General features: G+C 37.7%; 1 protein-coding gene across 21 annotated transcripts in view; it reads right to left on the bottom strand.

Annotated features, from left to right (window-relative positions):
* The window catches only part of LPAR1 (lysophosphatidic acid receptor 1), a 165482-nt gene that overhangs the window by 2867 nt on the left and 137416 nt on the right, over positions 1 to 25199 (bottom strand). The gene's annotated exons all lie outside the window — the stretch shown is intronic.

Raw genomic sequence — 25199 nt, 5'->3', positions numbered from 1 at the left:
TTTCTGGATTCAGGTTGTCTGGGCCCAAATCCTTGTTTGACATGTAATAAACCGGGTGAACTTAGGCAGACTACTTTCTTTCCTTAATTTTCCCATCTGAAAATGCAGATGATTATATTTACACCTCATAAGGTTTGTTGTATGGATTAAACAAGTGTTAAGGAAATAATCACTCAATCTGTATCTACAATAACAATAATAATTATTACCTGCTGAGTAGCATGGGCCTGTTTGGAAATTGTGATTTTCAATGACAAGATCTATGTTTTATTTTTATTCAACAACTACCCACATAGTGCTGTCCTATATGCTTTACCAGTAATAACTTATTGAATTTTCACAGTAGCCATATGACATAGAAACTAATATCCCCATTGTACAGATGAAGGAACTGAGACCCAGAAAGTTTATATAACTGGCTCAAGGCCACAGTACTGGAAAGCAGAAAAATCCCAGAGTTTCTGTTCTTAGAGGCTGCCTCCAGAGTTCAAGCTCTAGAAAATATTACATTTCTATGTCTTGAAAATGATAACATTAAATATTTTAAACCAAATTTACTATTTCAGATGTTTTACTAATTTAGATCAACTTTGTTCTCGTTCTTCCCCCAATTATTCTGAATCATTACAATTTTACTATAACTGTAAGAGCAATGAAAATATAGATGAGATGCTTAATTCTATTTCATTTAGTTTCTGAAATCACTCATCATTTGGATCCCAGGAAAATGGAGGTTGTAAAATAGCATTAAATCCTACCACTGTGTTACTCCAGACTCTGCTGGGGATCTTCTACTGAAAGAACATGAGCCAACAGCGGTGGGCACCACTGTGTCCCATTACACCTCACCTAATGGGCCCCATATGTGTAATCAGGCAGGCTACATATGTGTAATCAGGCAGAGCGGAAGTAGGAGCAATCCCAGAAGGGCATTTGCATCTTCAGATTTAAATGGCGCTGGCTTTGGTGGATGCAGGCTTGGACTGGGGTCATGGATTTGGTCCAGCCTCAAGGAATTAGTTTCACAAAATGTAAACAAATGAGATTTAGTCTCCAAACAGCCCACTTTTGAATCTGAGCTTTCTTTTGTGAAACTTTTCAGCAGGGAAAGGAAAATAAAGGAGAAAAGTACCCCCATAAAGCTCTCTGTTCTACAACACAAATGTGTATTGGTTTTAAACTGCTGTTCACTTTGAAGATTGGCCAAGGTACTTCATTTTCTAATAAATACAACACCTTAGACTTTCCTTGGAGAGAAAAAAATATTTCAAATATCAGGAGATAATAGCCAAGGAGCAATTTGAACTTCAATAAAAATGTTAATAAAGCATTCATTCCAAGTCCCTGAATTTCCTTGCTTGAAAATCACTCAGAAAGCTAAACATAAAGGAAAATCAAAGGAATGCCTCTTGGGTTTCAGAAATAATGCATTATTCATTGAGAAGCCAGGAAGGGAATTATTCTCAGGATGGAAAATGCTTGGATGGAAAATGCATGGTCCCATTATGCCATTTACTTGGAAACTAAAAACACACAGTCCCTTCATGAATGGAACAGCATTCTTTCAAGTTTCCTTTCCCCTTCCTTTTATCAAAGCTCTAATTGAGTTCAAATTCAGAACTTGATTAGACACAAGGAACATGCATCTCAATAGCTAGATTTTAAATAAAATGATCTTTTTCTCCTTCTGGGCAACAGAAGGAAATATCTTTATTCTCACATACTTAAGCTGCTTGACTTTGTTCAAAAGTGAGAGAATTCAAACACTGTCATTTGTTGTTTATAATTTCTTCCCATGTTAAAATTTAAAAGGTGTAAGATCTTTCCAGAAAGAGCCCATAAGCCTTACTTTTAGACCAAGAAATGCAAGGAACCCTGCTAGACTGAAGGCAGGAAGTGGGAAACACCACAGCCTGACACAGGAGCTTCTATGTATGGATGCTTCATTGAGGAACCTGGATTCCTCTCCTTTTTCTTCTTCACTGAAAGGAACTGGTTTTTGTACTAGGATTAGGCCCAACCACACAGTCCCAACATTCTGTGTTTGGATCTTCAAGACTCAATCCAATAATTTCAGTGACTCACAGTACAGGCCTCCGAAATCAACATCTAAAACCAATCATATGGAAATTCTGCGCCCCCCTCCCCCTCCTTTCTATTTCACAGAGGCCTCAAGGATCAAATTGACCAAAAGATGAGGATGCACTACAGAAGACGAAAATGGGGGCTGGAAAATTGTAAGGGATGAGGTTCCTAACCCACAATGAATGGATATTCTGAAATAAATTTTGCTCAAATTAAGGATTTCCCCTTGAGCTTCTGAAAACAATAATAAACCACACCTAAACCCCTTTAATAGTAAGGAGCTAACCATAATTCAATCAGGTTACAGGACTTGAGATGTGCATTGTGGACCCCATCAACATGTAATCTACAGAGAGTTCAGCGTACACCTGAAAGGTTGATAAGAGTTAAAACACCTCCATCTCAGCACCTCTGAAGTGGAGAAATAATAGCTCCCTGCCTCCTCCACATGGCACAGTGAGGATCAAACTGAGATACAACTTGTAAAAGCCCTCTATAAACTGTGCATCTACCTGACCACCATGACTTACGTGAGTGGCATGCTGGTGTTGCAGAGCCCTAGGATAGATTCTCCAAGGGCAGAATGTGAAAATGTGTTTTGGACAAGAAAGAGCTGGCATGTCAAAAGGCTCTGAGACAATACTATCCTGATTATAAAGAGATTCCTAGGAGTTGCAGTTGGGTATGAAGAAGATAACAAGAGGGAATAGAGAGACAACATAGGGAAGCAAATCATTTTGGAGGTTCTCATGGGTCAATGCCATCACCTACCAAGATGGGGAATGAAATATAGTACTCAGTAGTCATAGTGCTTTGAGTAGTTTGTATATTTCCAGCACATTTCTGATAGAAGAATCCCACAAACCCAGGCACAACACCAATGAATGGTATGCAACAGTATGAAAGTAAGAGGAAGGGCCCGGTGCGGGAGCTCACACCTGTAATCCTAGCACTTTGGGAGGCCGAGGTGGGTGGATCACCTGAGGTCAGGAGTTCGAGACCAGCCTGGCCAACAACGGTGAAACCGCATCTCTACTAAAAATACAAAAATTAGCCAGGCGTGGTGGTGCACACCTGTGGTCCCAGCTACTTGGGAGGCTGAGGCAGGAGAATCACTTGAACCCAGGAGGCAGAGGTTGCAGTGAGCCAAGCTCACACCACCACACTCCAGCCTGAGCGACAGAGCAAGACTCCATCTCAAAAAAAAAAAAAAAAAAAAAAAAGGAAGAAGAAGTGTGGTTATTTATTGTAACATCAGAAACAGAAGTAGCAGAAGATAAGATGTTCAAGGTCACAAAGGTCTTGTATATCTCGCTAAGATATTTGAAATTTGTCCAGTCCAGCATACATTCTCAACCCTAGCCACACATTACAATAGTCTGCAGAGCTTCTTTAAAAAATAAAGACCTTCACCCACACCTCCCACTATGGGATTGTAATCTCATTGGCCTTACTGGTCAGATTTTCATTTAAGACACAACATTGGTGACAGAGTGGAAGAAGAAAATAAAGTAAAGGCAAAACTATTTCCAAATTCCAGAAGAGAGATAATGAAAGCCAGAATCAGGACAGCAGCACTGGGAAGAGATATAGAAGGACTGGAGAAGTATTTAGGAGACGGACTCCATGAGATGGATGAGACACAGAAGTCTAGAATGACTTCTAAATTTTCACTTTGGTTGAAGGAGGAAACACAGGAGAAAATGTTTACTGGTGTTTTGTAAGGGAGGTAAGGAGAAGAAGACAGCTGATGAGCTGGGTTCAGTATGTGTTTAGTTTGAGGTACCTGCAAGACATCTAATGGAAATGCCTTAATTACATCTAAATAGGCTCATGACAATTTGTGTCATGGGAAACTGTCTCACAGCATGCTGAACAAAAGTGGTTATATTGTCCCCTGATTTGCCAATATTACAAGTAACATGGGGTGGAGGATATTCAAAACAGATCCGTGGGTTGTTCTTCCTTGAACAAGCTTTATTCCTCCCTGATGCATCTGTCAAAGCAATCTGTGAGAACCCCAATGCCCACAAAGATGGAGGGAGAGGTGCTGGAATGCAGACGCAAAAGGCAGGGAGGAATGAGGCTGTTTTGGAACAACAGGTCACAGCTGCAGATCGAGATCATATTACCACACCTTCCCTCAAATCTACCCAACCTCATCAGCTGAATAATGCTTACCATCTGGTCTCACAATTACAGTCTTTTTTTCTAGAATGACTTTTTCCTAACTAGTTGAACTTTGCTTACATATGGAATGCAAGAACCAAAGTTAAAGAGGAAAACAGTCCTTGCCAGAGAAGACCTCTAGAGACAGTGTCCAAGATTTTTGATGAAAAACACAGAAAGCGTTTCTAGTCTGGCTGGCAAAGTTGTGTTTTTACAAAAGAACCAGACATCCCACAGATCCAAAACAAGTCAAGGTAAATCAATTCTACAACAGCACTGTGCCCAAGGTGGCCTCACTCTTCTTGTTTTCCAAATGAGGATCCCAGAAACAGTCCCATCTCAGAGACCTGCGGTGGGAATCAAGGGAGAAAATAAGTGAGTGCCTAAGTTGCTTTTTCTGTTTTCCCTAAATTGTTTATTCCCTCAGGTCAGGCAGCTTGGTATCCCAGAATCTAATCAAATTTTAGTTCATCTCTGTAGTTACGTTGTGATTTCTGCTATTAAGGTACACACATACTACATAGTTAGCTAGGAAATCCTTCAATGCTATGTATCTTAACAGAGCCTATGTCAGAAAAAGTGGCCACAGATGCAAAGCTTATTCTTCCCCAGTCTTGCAGCTAAGGGTTCATTATAATGGGGGTGTATGTGGATGGCTTTTTGAGATTAACGCTTTTTCTAAAAGAATAACCCAGATTAATTAAAAAATCTTTTTTCCTGACTATTGAAGCTATATAATTTAACTGAGATATCTCCACAGTATTATTGTTCTATATTATTTCCACCCTGATACCAATTTTACTCCATCTAGTTTGGTGTTCAACACTGCCATTCCTTCCTGGTCACAGCACATGTTGCATACATTTAAAGTTTCATGATTTCATTTATTGTATGATGTGCTCTAGTATTTTCATTACTCACTCTTGAGAGCAACATTTATCTTTTAGAGAAGGATAATAACACCATACAGAGCTCTAAAGCAGAGCAGAATACTCATTATGTTCTCTTTTTAACATTCCTGGGTGACAGTTTTAGCTTCATTAGACTCTCCTGATCATCACAATGCTACTTTCCTGTACCCAAGAGAATGCCAAAGCTGCCTTCCCTCTGGTGTACTCTCCTTAACATTAAGTAGTGTGTATTGCGCACGTACAAGTTCCATACCCTACAACAGACTCTAACTCTCATCCTGCAACTGTACCTTGGAAAGTCCACATTGAAATGACTTGTATGCTAGTGCCATTCTTACAGACCATTCAGGTGCTGAAAAGCCAGGTAAAACCACTTCTCCACTGCTACCACCCTAGCCAAGTGAGCAATACCTTTTATCTGCCAATTGCAACAGGCTCTTAACCAATTCCTCTTCCTCCACACTGCTTCCCTAAAGTCCAGCTTGCACAAAACAAGCATAAATCAATTTGCATTAAGTCACTCTCCTGCTTAAAACCCTCCAAAGTCTTCCTACTTGAAATCCTTACTGCTATCCATAATGCCCTACACATGACTGGCCCTGCTAGTTTCTTGGATCTCATCTCTTTCCACTCGCTCCTCATTTACGAGGTTCCAGTCACACAGACCAAGCCCATTTCTGTCTCAGGATCTTTGCATTTATAGATCCATCTGCTGGGATTACTCTCTCTGCAGCTTTTTATGTCTATTTACTTATTAAATGTCGCTTTCTTAAAAGGCTATCCTTGGTTATCCTAGCCAAAGCAACAGCCCACCACCATCACCACATTCTCCCATTTTATTATCATCACATGCTGATATACCCAAATGATATATCCTTTATTTATACCCAAAATTATTGTATTTATTGGTTTACATGTTTATTGTTTTATCTTCCCTCAACAAGAATATTAACTTCATGAAGGAAGGAATGCTACCTCTTTCATGTCTGTATCTCTGGAATCTAGAATATTGCCTGGCGACAGCAGACACTCAGTATCTTCCATTGGATGAATTAGCAAGTCATAGCTAAGCGCCTAGTACATATATCCCAAACAAGAAAAATTAATAAGTAGAAATGTCATTAAATTATGGGTGGAAAATAAACATTAACATCTACCGTGTGTAAGGTCTTTAAATGGATGCTATAGGACATTCAAAGGGGCATAAGGAAGACCCTGGAAGACTAAATTCTAGAATGGTGGAACAATTCCTACACACTTTTGAAGGTTCAGAATTTGTATCCTATAATTTTAACCTGTATTACCTGGCCAAATTATTTTTAAGTGTGAGGGTTTTTTAAATGAGTGCACAGATATATAATAAAAGTGCAAGCACATGAATGAGAACAAGCAGCAGCAATTTCCGGACAACTTCTGAGATGACAGGCAGGAGGAAGGAGTAGGGGATGGTGCTTTGGTTATATCTACAATTCTTTTCAGAGACCTGAAGCAAATTATGCAAAATGTTAGCATGTTTGATTTTAATGTTTGGTCATTAGATGATTGTCATATTACTTTTTGTGCTTTTTATATATTCGACTCACTCATATTCAGATATTTATAAATTTAGAAATTTTAACAACAAGAAACTGGAAGTCTTGATTTTTCTTAAGTAAAAGGTAAGAAGAGGAGGCAGAAGAGTAGAAAGTTTGCCAAAAGTTTTGTCTTGTTTGGGGGCTACTGTAGAAACCGAATTATATCTTGAATTTTATTTTACTTGAGACTGAGTCTCACTCTGTCATCCAGGCTGGAGTGCAGTGGCATGATCTTGGCTCACTGCAACCTCTGCCTCCCAGATTCAAGCGATTCCCTTGCCTCAGTCTCCTGAATAGCTGGGATTACAGGTGCACGCCACCATGCCTAATTTTTGTATTTTTAGTAGAGATGGGCTTTCACCATGTTGGCCAGGCTGGTCTTGAATTGCTGACCTCAGGTGTTCTGCCCACCTCGGCCTCCCAAAGTGCTAAGAATATAGCCATGAGCCACCGTGCCCGGCCTATATCTTGAATTTTTTAAAGAGTGTTTTTAAAATTTAACGTTAGCCACTATTAAAAATAGATATTGGATGTACCACTCAAACCACTAAAGAAACAAAGAAAAATTTTTTAAAAAGGAAGGAAGAACAAAACAGTTTGAAAAGAAAACTCAATTTATCAAAAGGAAGGAAAAGAAAAGACAGAAGCAAAAGCAAGGAAATGCACACACGTAAATAGAATGTCAAGAATAAGCCCAAACATGTGACTAGATATCATAAATGTGATGCCCTTAATTCTCTTACTAAAAAACAGATTCAACACCATGACTTTTGAACAGATTTTTGTTTTCCCTTGAACTTCTAACTGCTTTTTCTTTTTATTCTCTCTCTTTTGTTACAGATAAGAAACACATAGTTTATTACAGCAGAAGCATGCCACAGATGTATTTCCAACTTTTTAATTATACAATTTATCCCCAAAGACATTTCCTGCAGCCCCCTGACTTACTAACCCAATCGAACCCATTGATTTCTAGGCCTGCTTCTCAGCTTCCATTGAGGGCTGCTTATTTTACATACCTAGGTGGCACATTGTTTCTTCTAACGTACATCTTTTTTTTGGAATCTCTTTTCTTCTCCCTCCCCCACCCCCATTTTCTAGAGTGTATCCATGAGCATTCTTTCTAGAAAGTTTGCATAAGCTTAAAATCATTTTCTCTCAGAACACTGTATTCTTGTATTTAGTCTTGCAGGTGAGAAGTCTGATGTATGATTCCCATTCTTTTTGTGTAAAACACCTGCATAGTACGAGTCCTTACTTACTCGCCAAGCTTTGTCTTGCACTGCATGTCTGCTTTCTGGACATATTAGTTTTTCCATTCCTTTCAGTCTATCACAATCCCCCTAACCATGGGCCTTTGTACGTGTTGCTCTCTCTTCCTGGGATGTTACCTGCTCTCCTCGCAATCTAATTCCTACTCACACTTTACTTACCGCTACTTCTGGGATGCCTTCCCTGATTAAGTCAAAAATCCCTTTGTAATATGCTCTCAGCACTATAAAACACTCCATGGTAGAAGTTATCACAGGTGTAATTTATTTTTATTTATAATGTGATTATTGTTTACTTCTGTCATCAGACTATTTTTACTCCACTGTGTCTATTATTACCTAACAAAATTTTTGGCATATAGTAAGTGCTCTATAAACATTTGTTGAATGAATAAAAAAAATAAGTGAAAGACAGAACAAGGATCTGGCTAGCTAGCCACCAACCTAGGCCATTAACCAAATATTTTTCTCATCCTCTCCTACCTGAAACTGTCACAATGTCTTTCATTAACTTTGGGAGATCACAGATATCACTAGAATATAATGTCTTGGCTTTGCTCATAATTCTTGCTTGGCCCTTGATTGGCAATTTTATCTATAGTCTCACATTCGTCTTTAGATTAAGGAAATATCCTATTACTTTGAGTAATTTTCTTTCCATTGTTTCTGTTCATTTGAGACTTCTTTTACAATGAATGTTGGATATTTGGGAATCTACATTTAAAAATTGATGGATCCTTGACGTCTCTTAATTTTTCATTTGTATTTTTAACACTTTACTTTTTATTTGGTATCCTGGGTGATATTGTGGACTTATTTTCAAGGTCAAATATTTGATTTTTAGCTATATCCATTTCACTACTTGGTAGTGACTTTTGGTTTGTCTGTTTATTAGTAATGCATAAAGGAGGGCAGGCGATCAGATTTTTTTATTTTCAGGAACACTGTTCTCTGAATGATACTTTTGCATAGTAATATGTACTAATTTAGTCAATACAGTATCTTCTTGAATTTGTGAAGCTATTAATTAGAGTTTCTTTGACGTTATTTTGTGTTTCCTATACTATCACTGTTTCCATGTAAGATGTTGCTCTACATTCAAATGCAGTGGGTGGGGGGTCATCATGCTTCAAGGAATGTCTATTCATTATGCAGGAAACATTCCTGAATAGAGGACCCTCTTAATTTGAGAAGACAGCATAAAGAATTGCCACCAAAGTCAGCTTTTCCCTGTACCTAAAACATTTAGCCATGCCCTCTGAGTAGGCAAAATGCTAAATGAGATAATTACATGGGGAGAGATGTGTTCCTCTGAATGTTCTTATCTACAAATAGAACAAATAAAGTCAGAATAATGTTCCAAAAATATGGAAGCAGCACAACCACCTAATTAGATCCAGGATGTATGCACACATACTTCACTGCCAACAGTAGCTACTATTCTCAGGAACAGAATGTGACCCCTGAGGTCTATAAGCATACAAAAAAGGAAAGGCTTTAATTTACTCGCAATCAAACAATACAGTCTAAACCTTAAGATGGGTCACTGCCTCTTCCTTTTTTCCTAATTCTTGTCTTCTGATTTCTACCCAGCTCTGTCTTAGGGTGAAGTAACTAAGGTTAAGACTGACTTACCAGGCCGGGCGTGGTGGATCATGCCTATAATCCCAACACTTTGGGAGGCTGAGGCGGGTGGATCACCTGAGGTGAGGAGTTCGAGACCAGCCTGACCAATATGATAAAACCCCATCTCTACTAAAAATACAAAATTAGGCTGGGCGTGGTGGCTCATGCCTGTAATCCCAGCACTTTGGGAGGCTGAGGCGGGTGGATTGCCTGAGGTCAGGAGTTCAAGACCAGCCTGACCAACATGGTATTACCCTGTCTCTACTAAAACCACAAAAATTAGTCGGGTGTGATGGCGGGTGCCTGTAATCTCAGCCACTCCGGAGTCTACGGCAGGAGAATTGCTTGAACCTGAGAGGCAGAGGTTGCAGTGAGCCAAGATTGCACCATTGCACTCCAGCCTGAGCAACAAGAGCAAAAATCCATCTCAAAAAAAAAAAAAATTTAGCTGGGTGTGGTGACACATGCCTGTAATCCCAGCCACTCAGGAGGCTGAGGCAGAAGAATCACTTGAACCCGGGAGACAGAGGTTGCAGTGAGCAAAGATTGCACCATTGCTCTCCAGCCTGGGCAACAAGAGCGAAACTCCATCTCAAAAAAAAAAAAAAAAAAAAAAAAAAGACTGATTTACCAGAGCATTATTACCCATCAATAACCAAAGAAAAAAAAAAAAAAACAATGCTACTCCAAGGCCTACAAAGAGATTATCTGGTAAGCCCTTACAATTTTCAAGTCACTGATATTATTTTAAACTTGTAAAACTATATATATACCCATACGTATGCATACACATATAACACATACATAACATGCATGCACTATGCACACTCAGGATCCTCAGTCTTCACTTTGCTGTATCATAAAAAAGACAGTAAGATTTGTTTTCTTTTACATAATGTGCACTATGAGACCCAATCAAAAACAATGGTACCACATACATTCTTCACATAGAAAATAACTCACAGTTCTCAAAATGGTTAAATCTATTTTGCCTCGTAAACCAAGTGATAAATTGCAAAAGTTTTAAAAGGCAAAATTTCCCCCTTATTTAAAAAATAATAAATCGTAAACTTCACAGAAAATCAATGTTGTCAACTCCTGACCAACACCATCTAACTTAGAAAGTGATACTAAACTAATTGCATGACTGTGGTCCAACTGTTACTAAGGTGATTTGAATAATATTTATCCCTTTAAAAGGATAAAGGAAATTCCCCTTAGAATCTTTCCCTAGCAAAAGTTCAACATTAACAGGAAGTTTATAATTGGTTTTGCAACATATTTAATTTTTTAACTACAAATTAAGGTTCTCCCAAAATAATATAAATCTAAACAAGTACTGAAATCTGGCTGAAAATGCTCATAGAATGTAGCTGATGACAAAATCCTGCGGATTTTTTTTCTTTGCAGTTCATGAATCACAAGATATGTATTACCCAAGACAGAAACTTCAAGGATAGAGAAACGTAATGGAAATTTTATTTACAATTCATTTTCTTACTATCAAAATGGGGAAAATATTAAAAATTAATCTAAAAGCAAATTCAGAAAACTTTGTGAATTATTTACATAACCTAAAAATGTTTATATTTACATAAATATAATTTTTAATAGCCAAAAGACATGAAAAGAAGAACAGTATAAACTGTAAATGTGGTCATTGTCATTCTTTTTGAGATTAGTTACATCTCCTATAGCTGCCAAATGCCCTGGATTGATCTTTAGGAAGCACAGATTCTTGGCAGAGCAGAAAGGAGGTACGGTCTGTTCTAATATGATAGCTATGTGTCTAAGATATCTCTCTTTATCAAAAACTTTTTCTAAATTAAAAAAATCCTTAAAGTAAGGTTATAAAAACAATTATTCAATTGGGAAGTGGGTGCTTTGGCTACAGAATTCCAGATTCACAATCATAAACATACTTTTTTCTATATAAATTTCAATTATTTTAAGTACAAGTGTAGAGTAAAAAAGCTAGCTGATAAAATTGACAACACCAAGTCTAAATATCACAAAGCAAATTCTGACTAGCCCATAAATCCTAAGCAAAAGTCAATCAGTTCTAAAGCTGTCTAAATAAACTGCAACAATATCGCTGATAGAAACTTATCCTATAGATATATTTACACACAATTATGCATGTGCAAAGATTTGCAGTATTCTTTATTTTAAAAACTGTAAATAACTTAAGCATAAATAGAGAAGTAAAATAAGGTACACTGCACCCATAAAGTAGAATCCTATTCAATTCTATCAGTTTAGATATTCTGCTTTTACTGATACCAAATCATCAGATGCCCTACAGTAAGCCTTAATGGAGGATAAAAGTCAATGCCTCTAACAGTGTTTAGAACAACAAATCATAAAAATGATACTTTAAACATCTTATTTAAAAATATAAATTTGTATTCATTTACCAATGTTTTGACATAGAGTCAAGGCTTTTTATTTGAACACAGGTGCATTGACTGGAGTTCTGTGTCATATTTGAAGCAAAAGCAACCCCAATTAAGCATCCCATACTACTTCCAATTTGGCTCCTCCAGAATAGAGTCAGAACTTAAAATTCTTGCAAAGCCATTTCAGTGAAAAATGCTGTGGAGTGTTTTTATGGATTCTCCAAACTTCGACAGTTGTTTTCATCAATTATTTTTTTTCCCCCAATTTACCTTAATTGAATGTTAACAAAGCATTCACCTAATTGTCATAGAAACAATGTCTTCTTTTTGTACTTATTTTATTAGACAATGTAATTATTTAATTAGTTATATGACTAGGGATGCAGCAATGAACCCAGCAGAAAAAAAAAAAAAATCTGCCTTCATTGAGTTTAGGTTCTAAGATAAATGAGAAAGACAATCGACAAAATACAAAATAAGTAAGATACATTTTAGAGGGGAATAATATTTGGAGACTGTGGAAGAGCAAGTGTGGATACAAGAAGAGCAGCTAGAAACTCACGCAGTAACTCAGACAAGAGATAATGGTGGCTTTGAATACGGGAAGGTGGAGATCATAGACACATTTTGACCATACAGCTGATATGTATGGCTAACAGACTGGATACTGGAGAGAAGGAGAAAAGTCAAAAATACCTGAAAACTGAAAAAAATGAATTTAGTGGCAAGGAGGTCACTGATGACAGTTCAGTGAAGTCATGAGAACTCCTGACTTGGAGTGACATCGAGAGAGCAGGAAAGAAACTGAATACTGCAAGGATATACAACTTTTTGAAGCAGTTTTACTGGAAGAGAATAGAAAAGTGGCTATGGGCATGAATTAGTATGTTTTACAAAACTATTGTTAACACATTGGCCGGGTGCGGTGGCTCTCGCCTGTAATCCCAGCACTTTGGGAGGCCGAGGTGGGCAGATCACGAGGTCAGGAGATCGAGACCATCCTGGCTAACAAGGTGAAACCCTGTCTCTACTAAAAATACAAAAATTAGCCGGGCATGGTTGGGCGCCTGTAGTCTCAGCTACTCGGGAGGCTGAGGCAGGAGAATGGTGTGAAGCCGGGAGGCGGAGCTTGCAGTGAGCCGAGATTGTACCACTGCACTCCAGCCTGGGCAACAGAGTGAGACTCTGTCTCAAAAAATAAAAAAATAAAGAAAGAAAGAAAAAAACACATTAAGTTGGTGAAAAGAAAAGTCAGGTAAGAATAGGTGCATATACTCAGTGTGTATATGTAGATACACACATGCCCTCCCACACTCACTTATGCTTATATATGTAGATAATTTTTAAAAATTCTAAATCAGAAATTAGTATTGCCATGGCTAAAGATTGAGGTGAGAAGGTAGATTCACTGTGTATTTTTCACTACTAGAATTTTTGTCACAAATCATTACTTTAAAATTAATTGTAAAATTGTAATTGAGTTTACAACTGTTAATAACAACAGGATACCAGCTGAGCTGCTGGAAATTCAAAGCAGCTTTAGGTTTGTTTGCTGTACAAACAGCATATTGCAGTTAAAAAATAATCACTATTGGTTCTAGTAATACAAATCACATACCCTAATTAAGTGATTGAGTTATATCCAAATGGAATGTCTAACAGACTAGAAATCCGTTAACAGCACAGTTTTGCATTCAGAGGCCAAAATATTTTTACAAATGAATACAAATAATGAGAAAGAAATGAACCATGCATTTAACTCAAGAAGTTGAGCAAAAATATATAACGTCCCCAAAAGCAAAAAAGAAATTAAAACATGTTACTGAAATAGTAAATAAAAAAGAATAAACTTGATTAAGACAACAAATCTGGTATTTAAAGAAACAACTAAAGAGACAAATGTCTTATAAATATGACCAACAAAATAAAAACAGATTACGAAGAAGAGATAACCATAGATGATGAAGTTCACACAACTAGAAGAAGTTACATGAAATTATTTGCCAATAAATTTGAAAAAATGGCTAAAATTGATGTTTTTCTAAGGAAACAAACTATGACAATTGATGTAATCGTTTGATAATCTGAATATGCCCAAAACAAAAAACATAGAGAATATAATCGTTAAAAAAGTTCCTTCACCCCCCTCAAAAGGCACCAGATTCAGATGGATTTGTGGATGAAATTTATCAAACCACTAAGGAACATATTACTTCCTATGGAATTTATATTGTTCCCCAAGTATTAACATTTAAAAAAAAATTCCAATTCATTCTAAGAGACTAAAATAAACTATAAAAAGATAGACAAAACAGATCTCCCCCCCACAAAACTACAGATTAGTTTTTCTCAATGGTATTGGAATTGGCTTTGGGGATGAAAAGCTTCTTTGTTGCATTAACTGTTCCATGAATTCCAGGGTCCTTAGCACCCTGCCCATTGTGGCCAGCAAAAACTACTCCCTCACATTCCCAAATGTCCCTGGAGAATAGTCAGCAGGAAGTACCACCTTTCCTTGAGAATAACTGTATAGACCAGTCAACTTTATGAATATAATTGAATCTGACATTATATTAGCAGAATGCTATGATACAACCAAAAAGGGTTAACACTAGGAAATCTCTTAATGCAATTCACCACACTATTAAGAAAAAATATTAGCACCAATGACTTGCCTGGTAAAATTCAACATTTACTTTTTTAAAAGGAAGATAAAACACCACCACCAACGAATCAAAATATAATTACAAGTACAACACTTAGTAATCTGGGAATAGGGGAAAACTACAGAAAACTTATTAGAAACCAACAGAAATCTTATTTAACAACGATATACTAGAAGTATTCCACTAATATAAGGGATAAGAAAAGGATATCCATTTGTACTGACATTCTAGTCAATGAATTAAGCTGGAAAAGAAAAAAATTGATAAACAATTGAAAATAAGTTGTCCTCAGATTGCCTGCTTGTTAATAGAAAAACTAAGATACCTGACAACTATTTAATCAACTATTAGAAAAAAATTTGTAACTCAGAAAAGTGGGCATATATAGATTAAAGTACAAAACTAAATGGATTTCTTATAATAAATATTTCCAAGATAATCATCATCTAGCAAAAGTATGTTATTCTTCAATAAAGAACATTACATAACTTTTAAGAAAAAATTCCTAAATAAATGGAACTAGTACCATATTCTTGAAGGGGAAGATTCAATACTTTTAAAATAGGAATTCTTTCAAAATTAGTTTGTATATTAAACGCATTTGTGGGGGCAAGTTAATGAAAGGGGATTATCTCATTAAAACATGCTATAAAGTCGCAGGTTTAAGCTAGTTTGGTACTAGCAGGAGGATAAACGAGATTAGTGGCACACATTAAAATCTAAAAATGGATCTCTGCATAACAAAATCTAACACATATTTTAAAACATGAAGAAAAGATCAAATGCTCAATAAATAGTCTTGGAATAATTTGACTTTGGGGTGAGGGAGGGATATAAAAGTCAGATTCCCATTACATGTCAGTACAATAATAAAATGAATAATCCAATTAAAATGTAAAATAGTTTAATAGATGCTTCTCAGAAGAAAATGTATAAATGGCGCATTAAGCACATGAAAAGGTGATCAGCTTCACTAGTCATCAGGGAAATGCAAATTAAATCCACAATGAGATACGACTGCATACCCACTGAATGTCTACAATTTAGAAGAGTGACCCTAGCAAATGTTGACTTGGATATAGTGGAACTGAAACTTTCATCACTGCTGGTGAAAATGTAATATGGTATTAATTATTTGGAAAACAGTTTGGCAGCTTCCTCAAAAGTTAAACATTCACATATCATATGACTCAGCCATTCTACTCAATATTTATCCAAGAGAAAGGAAAGAATATGTCCACACAAAGATGTGTAGGAAATGCCCAGAGCAAAATATTTGTAATAGTCAATAACTAGAAACAACCCAAAAGTCCATCCACAAATCAACAGGTGAATATACAGTAGTATTTCCAATCAATGGAATACTAGTCTGTAATAGAAACAAACTATCAATATATGCAACATGTTATATGTCAATTATAGTTCAATAAAGTAGGAAAGAGAGAATGACAGAGAGAGAGAGTGAGGAAGAGGTTGACCAACACTAGAAAGGCCAGCACCAACTATCTTTAGTTTCTTCTTCTAGTTTCCTGTAGAAAGTAGCTCATAGCTCAGGCCGGCATGGTGGCTCATGCCTATAATCCAAGCACTTCGGGAGGCCGAGGCAGGTGGATCACGAGGTCAGGAGTTTGAGACCAGCCTGACCAACATGGTGAAACCCCATCTCTACTAAAAATACAAAAATTAGCCAGGCGAGGTGGCATGTGCCTGTAATCCCAGCTACTCGGGAGGCTGAGGCAGGAGAATCGCTTGATTTTGGGAGGCAGAGGTTACACTCAGCTGAGATCATGCCACTGCACTCCAGCCTGGGTGACAGAGTGAGAAAGAAAGAGAGAGAGAGGGGGGAGGGGAGGGGAGGGGAAGGGAAGGGAAGGGAAAGGGAAAGGGAAAGGGAAAGGGAAGGAAGAGGGAGGGAGGAAGGGGAGGAAGGGAAGGAAGGAAGGAAGGAAGGAAGGAAGGAAGGAAGGAAGGAAGGAAGGAAGGCAGGCAGGCAGGCAGGCAGGCAGGCAGGCTCAAAAACACTCAATAAGCTTAGCGGTGCAGGCTTCACCCTTACTGGGGAAACCCATGATTGTCCAGCAATATCTGTGGCTGGGTAGTTGAGTCTGTTGATCCAGGGATGAAATATTAGCAAGCACTTTGGCTTCAGAACTAAAGCTCATCAGTATTAAATGTGTTATTCTGATCTTAAAAAGAATAGGTAGCACAGTGGAAAAGTTTTAAAATGCTCTTACTAGTGACATAATGGTAATAAATAAATGGACACACTCATATACTGTTGATAGAAGAGTCATTTGACCATCTTTTTGAAAGGCAATTTGGCAATATCTATCTAAATGTACAATGTCCTCTTTTACCTAACAATTCCATTTTAGAAATGTATCATCCAGATATACTTGAAGAAGCATATAAAAATACAACCACAAAATGTTCAATGAAATATTTATAATGGTAGAAAATTAGAAACTATCTCAATATCCACTGATAGTATACATAAGTGGAGTAGTAAGCAGCCATTAAGCAGATTGGCACTGCTCTATCATATTTACCCACAAGGGAAGATACGCACATTACATTAAGTCTATAAAGTTACCTCATGTACAATAGGTCACTTACAAAATTGCTATAGGTACTTATATGCATATATACCTTATGTGCATTACAAAAAATGTCTAGAAGGATACACACCAAATCATTGGCAGTAGTTACCTTGAGGAACCAGGGGCAGTTGCATGGACTTTAAATTTTAATGTAAACATTGTTTTTGTAACTTTTTTTGGTAAGAAACATGTTTTTCTAAGCCTGTCCAGGACAGGGTGGAAATTGATGGAAAAAAAGTCCTGGAACCCACTGGGACACAAACGTGGTCTCAATTCCTGCTCTCATCCAGGGCAAGTGTTTGTAACCAAAAGTGGTATGCGACTGTCTGTTTCATGCACATAATCTTCCCACCTGCTTACATGTGGCCTCAGTGTGCTGGCCTGCATGATGTTCATCTACTATGCTCCCTGATCTAAGCAGGAGGAAAAAAGAGGAAAAACAGACAGTAGACTTTGATAATGATACTGATGTAGATAACCAACCCTAAATTATTAATTTTCTTTATTCTTTGGAAATGCTTCATTAGAATAAATTAGAAATGCTTCAATGGAAAGAACTTCATTAAAAATGTTTTTAAAATAATAATAAAACCTTTATTAAACACTATTTACCAGTTTAAAAAAAAACATGTTTTTCTTTAATAATTAAGGAAATGAATGATAATATTCACATGGGAACTTAAGAAGCTAGTTAGTGGGGAAGAAGAAAAATAGAGATATCTTGGAAATAAAATTTATTTTAATCTCCGAGGCTGGGTAACTTGGAGGACTTTAAAGGTATGTATTCATCTTTTATAGGAGGAAAGAGACAGACAGACCTGAGGTCAGATACTGTTTCTTTTCCTTACTGCATATGGGACATTGGACAAGTTATTCACTTTTGCCCAGCCTCAATATCCTTATCTGTCAAATGAGGATATGATCTACTTTCAGCACTATTGTGAGGACTGAATGAGACACTGCAAATGGAATACGAAGCACAGAGCCACCTAATGGGTTCCCTTCGTTTCTTTCCTTTCCTTCTTCAGTGAATACGCAAAGGATAAGCCTCCAAGAAATGTGGATATTTTGGGTGAACTGTCATTGGTTCTCCTAACCTAGAGATAGCAAAGTGGGAAGCTGTACTCCCTACTATGCCATTACCATAGTCACAGAGTGACATCAGGCTGTCCTTTAATCTGAAACAATTCTGAAGTAACCCATCAGCATTTCTTGATGACTTTTTGAACTTCAGAGTCAGTCCCCTTTTTGCTTAAAATTAAAAATAAGGGACAGGTGCAGTGGCTCACACCTATAATCCCAGCCTTTTGGGAGCCTGAGGCAGGAGGATCGCTTGAGCCCAGGAGTTCAACACCAGCCTGGGAAACAAGGTGAAACCCTACCTCCAGAAAAAGTAAAAAAAAAAATCAGCCAGATGCAGCGGCACACATATGTGGTCCCAATGACATGAGAGGCCGAGGTGGGGGAATTGCTTGAGCCCAGGAGGTCAAGGCTGCAGTGAGTTATGATTGCACCACCGCACTCCAGCCTGGATGACAAAGCAAGACCTAGTCTTAAAAAATAAAAAAAGAATATAAAATGAATATTTGCTTTTAATTTCTTAATTTTAGGCCCAATCTCATTTGAAAAAGAATTTGAGGTAAGAGTCAAGTTTAAAAGTTTAAATGGTCCTTTATTTTACTATCCTTCAAGTAGAGGGGAACAATTTCTAAGAGGAATGGACTATCTCAGCCTGCTAAAGTACCACATTCTGGAAAAGAATGAAATCCTTCTGGCTTTAGAGAGCCTGGGAAGACAGGGTGTACTGGACGCCCCACTCTGAGCATGCTCAGAGTTGCATAGCCACAACAGCTGCTACAGCCAGGCATAGCCAGCAAAGGTTCTGGGTGGCTGGCTCCAACCTCTCCTCTCTGGGGCAGACACTGGGGCCTGGCCACTAGGCTGGGTGGGCTGCACAATCAGTTATTGCAGCACGGGGCCCCCTAGTCAGGGCCTAAGGCAGAGGCCAGATCTTCTGAGCTGGGAAACTAGGGGAGACCCACTTGTTTTTTAATGACAGGGCCTGACCTAGTTGAGATGTTTGAGGAAAATAGATAAGCCAGGGAGGGAACTCTTTAGGGAGTGAACACACAGGCCTCATATTTCTATTTTTCACAGGTCACAGTTCGGGAGGGTCTGTTGGAGACTTATCAGACAACAGCACTGACTGGGGGGTGTTCGGAGCTGGATGCACTCTGGCCACCTCGGTAAGATTGGACCCCACCCTCCAGAAACAGCTGGGCAGCTGGGCAAAGGCCAGCGCTGAGAGAATTTCATTGCAGAACAGTTCTGGCTAAAAAACAATAAAAATAATTTTCCTAAGAAATAAAGTAGCAACAAAAGAGAACCAGATGCAGCCCAGAGGGGCTTCATGTTGGCCCCGCGTGAAGAATGGAAAGACAGCCTTTGGGACACCTGGGCATTTCTCTTGCTTCTCATGCCATTTACCCATCCATTTCGTATTCATTTCTTAGTTAAAAATCTTAATCAGATCAGGCTTACAGAGTGAAAAACTTAGTTAGGGAAGATGTAAGCTGGGTCAATTCCTTTGTCTTCCTTTAGCTGTAAACCAGTAAAGTGCTCGCTTCCAGTTTAGATCAGAGGGAGAAAGGTACTTGCTCCATTTAATCCAGGTATATGATGCTAATGAAGAACCTCAAGTCCTGCTCATAATTATTCTTGTTACCACGACAGATTTTTAACTATGCTGCATACTTTCTAGGGCCCTCATTATATTTTCAAAAACATTGCTGACAATTTTCTTTTTGACAGTTATTTTTCAGACTCCTGCTATTTATTCAGGTCATTTGTGGCCTTTTGATTTTTAACTATGTAAAGTTTTGAGGTGCAATTACATCTTTTAAATGCATTTATATGTTATCTCTTTATAATGCCTAATTAAATTTATCAGGGGCAACCCACACTTGAAACATTTAAAAGGCATCTCAGAATGTTTTTTATTTGCTTAGTCTGATTGTTACTGAATTACACCTTATTTTGTGTTTTGCACTTAAGTATTTGATTTTTAAGACATTCCCCATTGTACTACTCCATGGTATGATCTAGAAAGTAACCCTACATTTAAGTAGGCAAGAAAAACAAAGGAAAGGATCCACGAGAATAGTACACTAAGGATTACCCATAGTGAGGTTACTAGATTGAAGACTAGGATTTAAGCACTGTATGAACTTGTAATAAACACATAATACACTGAAGCATGACTTAAAATTTGGGAGGGGTTGAGTTAAGTGACTTGTATTTGAATATGCAACTATTTAGTGAAATCTTTTTTTTTTTTTTTTTTTTTGAGATGGAGTCTTGCTCTGTTGCCCAGGCTGGAGTGCAGTGGCGTGATCTCGGCTCACTGCAAGCTCCGCCTCCCAGGTTCATGCCATTCTCCTGCCTCAGCCTCCCGAGTAGCTGGGACTACAGGCGCCTGCCACCACACCTGGCTAATTTTTTGTATTTTTAGTAGAGATGGGGTTTCACCGTGTTAGCCAGGATGGTCTCGATCTCCTGACCTCATGATCTGCCCACCTCGGCCTCCCAAAGTGCTGAGATTACAGGCGTGATTTAGTGAACTCTTTAATCAGACAGAGAAATTTATTTTCCTGAATCCTGCCTTCCTACCTGACATAGTTTGGCTCTATGTTCCCATCCAAATCTCATCTTGTAGCTCCCATAATTCCCATGTGTTGCGGAAGGGACCCCATGGGAGATGACTGAATCATGGGGGAGGGTCTTGCCCGTGCTGTTCTCATGATAGCAAATGGGTCTCATGAGATCTGATTTAAAACAGGAGTTTCTCTGCACAAGCTCTCTCTTTGCCTGCCGCCATCCATGTAAGATGTGACTTGCTCCTCCTTGCCTTCCTCCACGATTCTGTGGCCTCCCAGCCATGTTGAACCATAAGTCCAATAAACCTCTTTCTTCTGTAAATTGCCCAGTCTCGGGTATGTCTTTATCAGCAGTGTGAAAACAAACTAATACAGTACCTTTCAACCCCCTTAGCATGCTGGAAAAGTTCTTATGCATCAGAACTACAAACACATCTTATAGGGAGAAACTTTTGCATCCATTCATCTGTTTATCTGAATGTGGAGCAGCATTTGGCTTCCTCTTCCATAAGTTAGAGGCATCTGTGTTCTTCAAATCATAGCATCCTTACTAAGCTCCATCACTCTGTCTTTGAAGATAAAACAACATAAGGTAAAAGGAAAAAGACAACTGGAGAACTAATTCTAGAAAGATAGGGAGAAACATTGAAAAGTAGAAAAAAATAACTAGATATAGACTAAAATAAGGCCTTTGATTTTTTTTTTAATGAGCAGATATCTATACTACTGTTGTCAAGGATCATTGTCTCTGCATCACTTTGTATTGTTGAATTTTCATTATTTGGGGATTATTTCACAAGGGATACATAAAATCCTCAAACACAGAATTTCTGGAGGAAGGAAGAAAATATTTAATAGCAAAAACAGTGAGCTCAAGAAACCCTAGTAATTAGAATCATAGTCTTGACAAGTCAGATTTTCACTGGTCTTCAGATACGTATTTCAAGAGTTGAGAAAACTAGTGACTCATTTCTGTGACATTGGTGCCTCTGGGAATCCAGTGAAAGCCATGGCTCTATCCTGAAGGGTAAAAAGGACCTTAAAACAACACAATACTTACAATTCCAAGCAATACAAACCAATATTTCTGGACCAAGTTATTTTTTCCAGTGCTAGTTTTGCTTTTAGAAATTTAAAAAATATGTGTCTGTTGGACTTTTCCCAGTAGCTTTGGAATTACAAAACTATTTTATCAGAGAATTAATATAACTTGGCACTTTTATTCATCTACATATGAAGTAAAAACTTTTTTATGTAGATTACCGTGTGCAAAGAAACATGAATTTAAATCTAACTTTTGTACTAGTATTGTAGTGACAGCTTCCATCCACCTACCCATCCTTTTCTCCAGACAGAAATAGTCTACAGAGAGGCAGTATGAAACTATAAGAACGCTATATTTAGAGTGGGAGAACCGGATTTAAAATGTTTCAAAAGTTGCAAGGCCCTCAAGGGTCATCGGGTTTACAGCACACGTTCACAAGATGAAGACAGCTATGTTTAAAAGCAAGCCTCCAATACTGTCCTTTCCACAAAACATGCAACGGTTTGATCTTTTGACTAGCACCAACTTCTCTAGGCCTCAAATTCCTCATCTACAAAATGAAGGAGATCACTTACAGCCTGAGAAATATCTGGCTAATTAAACTAGAATTTTTAATTTGCTCCTTCTCTGTAGCAGTGAATTCTTATTTTTGCTGTAAGATGCAGTATTCATAAAATCAGGCCTTTCACGTAATGTGTGTCACCTTAACTCCAAAACATCCCATGAGTGTTTTCACTGCATTCGTGCAAAGAAAAAAAATGAGATAATTCCTTGTAGTTGTAACCATCATATAAAGTAACAGATTTTGATAAATACCAAAAACCTGATAATCCCCTTAGGTTCCTTGGACAAACATCGGCTAATTCTTTTTTAAAAATACAACACAAATTATTCCATTACACAAATGATTGCTCTGGAGAATTAATGTTAAGAATGGAATGTTAAGAATGGAAATACTGGCTACATTTTGTTACACATCAAGAATCAGAATATAGGATACTTAGGATGAGTTCTCTTCTTCACACTGTGAAATCATTAGGAAGCTTCAATTTACTATGGAATTTCTAGATATTTGAAATGGCTATCTTTTTTCATAGCTGACACTCTAGGAAATGTTTGAATTAAATTGCAAAGTAAAAATGATGGCAGCCATCCATTCAGTTAAAATGAAAATTATCTACATCAAGAATTTTCAGAAGTTCATTCGATCCATAAATAATATCAAGCAGCTATTTTGTGCAATGCAATGTAGTCAGTGTCTTTGGGGGAATATAGAGATGAAATAATACACAGACCTGGCTTGAGGAGACTAGAAACTGAAGCTGGGAAGAAAGGCATTTATGTAGCTAAATGGGAACCGTAAGTGCAGGGAGTAGCAAGGGAGGAGAAAGGAAATGATAGGGAGAGGAAGAAAGCAAGAGAAAGTCACCTAGACCAGTGCTTTATCAACTTCAGTGTGTACACGAATCACCCAGAGATCTATTAAAATACAGATTCTGATTCAGTAGGTCTGGAGTGGGACCTGAGAATCAGCATTTCTAACAGCTGTCAGGTAATGCTAATGTTACTCATCCACGTACAGCACTTTGGGTAGCAAGAGTATGCTTTGAGTATATAAATTAACCTAGCTCAGAATTTCTCTATTTTGGCGAGATGATTCTTTCTTGTGGGACTGGTCATTCCATTGTAAGATATTTAGTAGCACCCCTGGCTTTTGCCCACTCAGTGCCAGTAATACACCACCCCCATGCCCCCATTGTGAAAATCAAAAATGTCTCCAAACATTGCCAAATGTTTTCCTAGGGGCAAAGTCAGTGGTGTAGATAGTGCTTTTACATAAAAAGTTATACGAGACAAATAGCAACCCTCTTAAAAATAACTCACTTATTTGTATTCGTTTTCTATTTCTGCTGTAACAAATTATCACAAAACTTTGTGACTCAGAATAATCCACATTTATTATCTTATAATTCTAGAGGTCAGAAATCTGATGTGAGTCCTTGCTAGGCAAAAATCAAAGTGTTAGCAGGGCTGTAATTCTTTCTTCGGGATCCAGGGAAGAATCAGTTTCCTTGACTTTTCCAGCTTCCAGAAGCTTCCACTGCTCATGGACCCTTCCTCTTTCTTCAAAGCCAATGATCCAGCATAAAACCTCCCTATCTCAAGGCCTTTAACTTAATCACATCTGAAAAGTATCTTTTTGTTCCAGGGATAAGGATGTGAGCATCTTTAGTGGTCCGTATTTCTCACTCCCACCGTGTTAAAATAAAAATTACAATTGTAAATGATTTCATACCTAGAATAATTTAAGATAAAGTTTCTCCCCCAAAATCCTAGAGAACAGGGATTTTCTTCTGTGCCGCAAGTACTTTCCTACCTGAGAACATTTCATAGCATTTCTAGTCACACATAAATTCATCTAAGGAAGAACCAAGTTTTTCTACTTTTAATGTTAGTTTCTGGCACCATTCCCAAGCTTTCTTGACCCTGTTGCTATCACTAGTATAAAATTACATTTTAAATGCCCAACAAATGAGGAAATATGATTCATTTCTGAATCTTTGGGTGTTTCCTGAAATTTAAGAATTCTATTTGTATTTTACAGAGTTATATTTACTACCTTAAAAATTTTCTTTTAGATTTATCTCAAAAGTGAAGGTAGTATTTGGCTACTTGAACCCTCATCCAAAACCTTCATCAGCACCTTCCCTGTGTTTTTTAGATTTTTGCTCATATGTGCCAAGGGCTAGGGCATCTTAAGTTACAGAATACTTAGTGACAAATTTAATTGAATCTAATTATCGTGCTGAAATGTTTAAAACAAATCTTTTCTTCAATCTGTTCCTATAAACTGCTCTTTAGAGTGAAAGCATGCATCTGCTCAAAGTGATTCTGAGATGGGGGCGGATGAGTAAATAAAGCCAGATGGCATTTACACTTACGGTTTCTTTCCCTTTTTGAGTTTGACCTATAAGATTTGACTAACTGTCTTTAAAAGCTCATTTTTCCCAGTCTGTGAAGTTAAACTTGGTGAAGTTGACAAGAGCCGATTAGGAGGAAGGCAGAAGGAGAAGTCGTGGCCTAAAGATAGAGTATTTGTTGACTCACGTTCCCACTACGACAAGAGTAGCAAAACTGAAAAAGTGAGGCTTTAACTCTTCCTCCACGTTCCTAAAGATATAAGAGCTTCAGCTCAT

This window comes from Pan paniscus, chromosome 11 (genome assembly GCF_029289425.2).
Source record: "Pan paniscus chromosome 11, NHGRI_mPanPan1-v2.0_pri, whole genome shotgun sequence".
In the NCBI taxonomy this organism is placed as follows: domain Eukaryota; kingdom Metazoa; phylum Chordata; class Mammalia; order Primates; family Hominidae; genus Pan; species Pan paniscus.
This window is presented reverse-complemented; position numbering and strand designations above follow the sequence as displayed.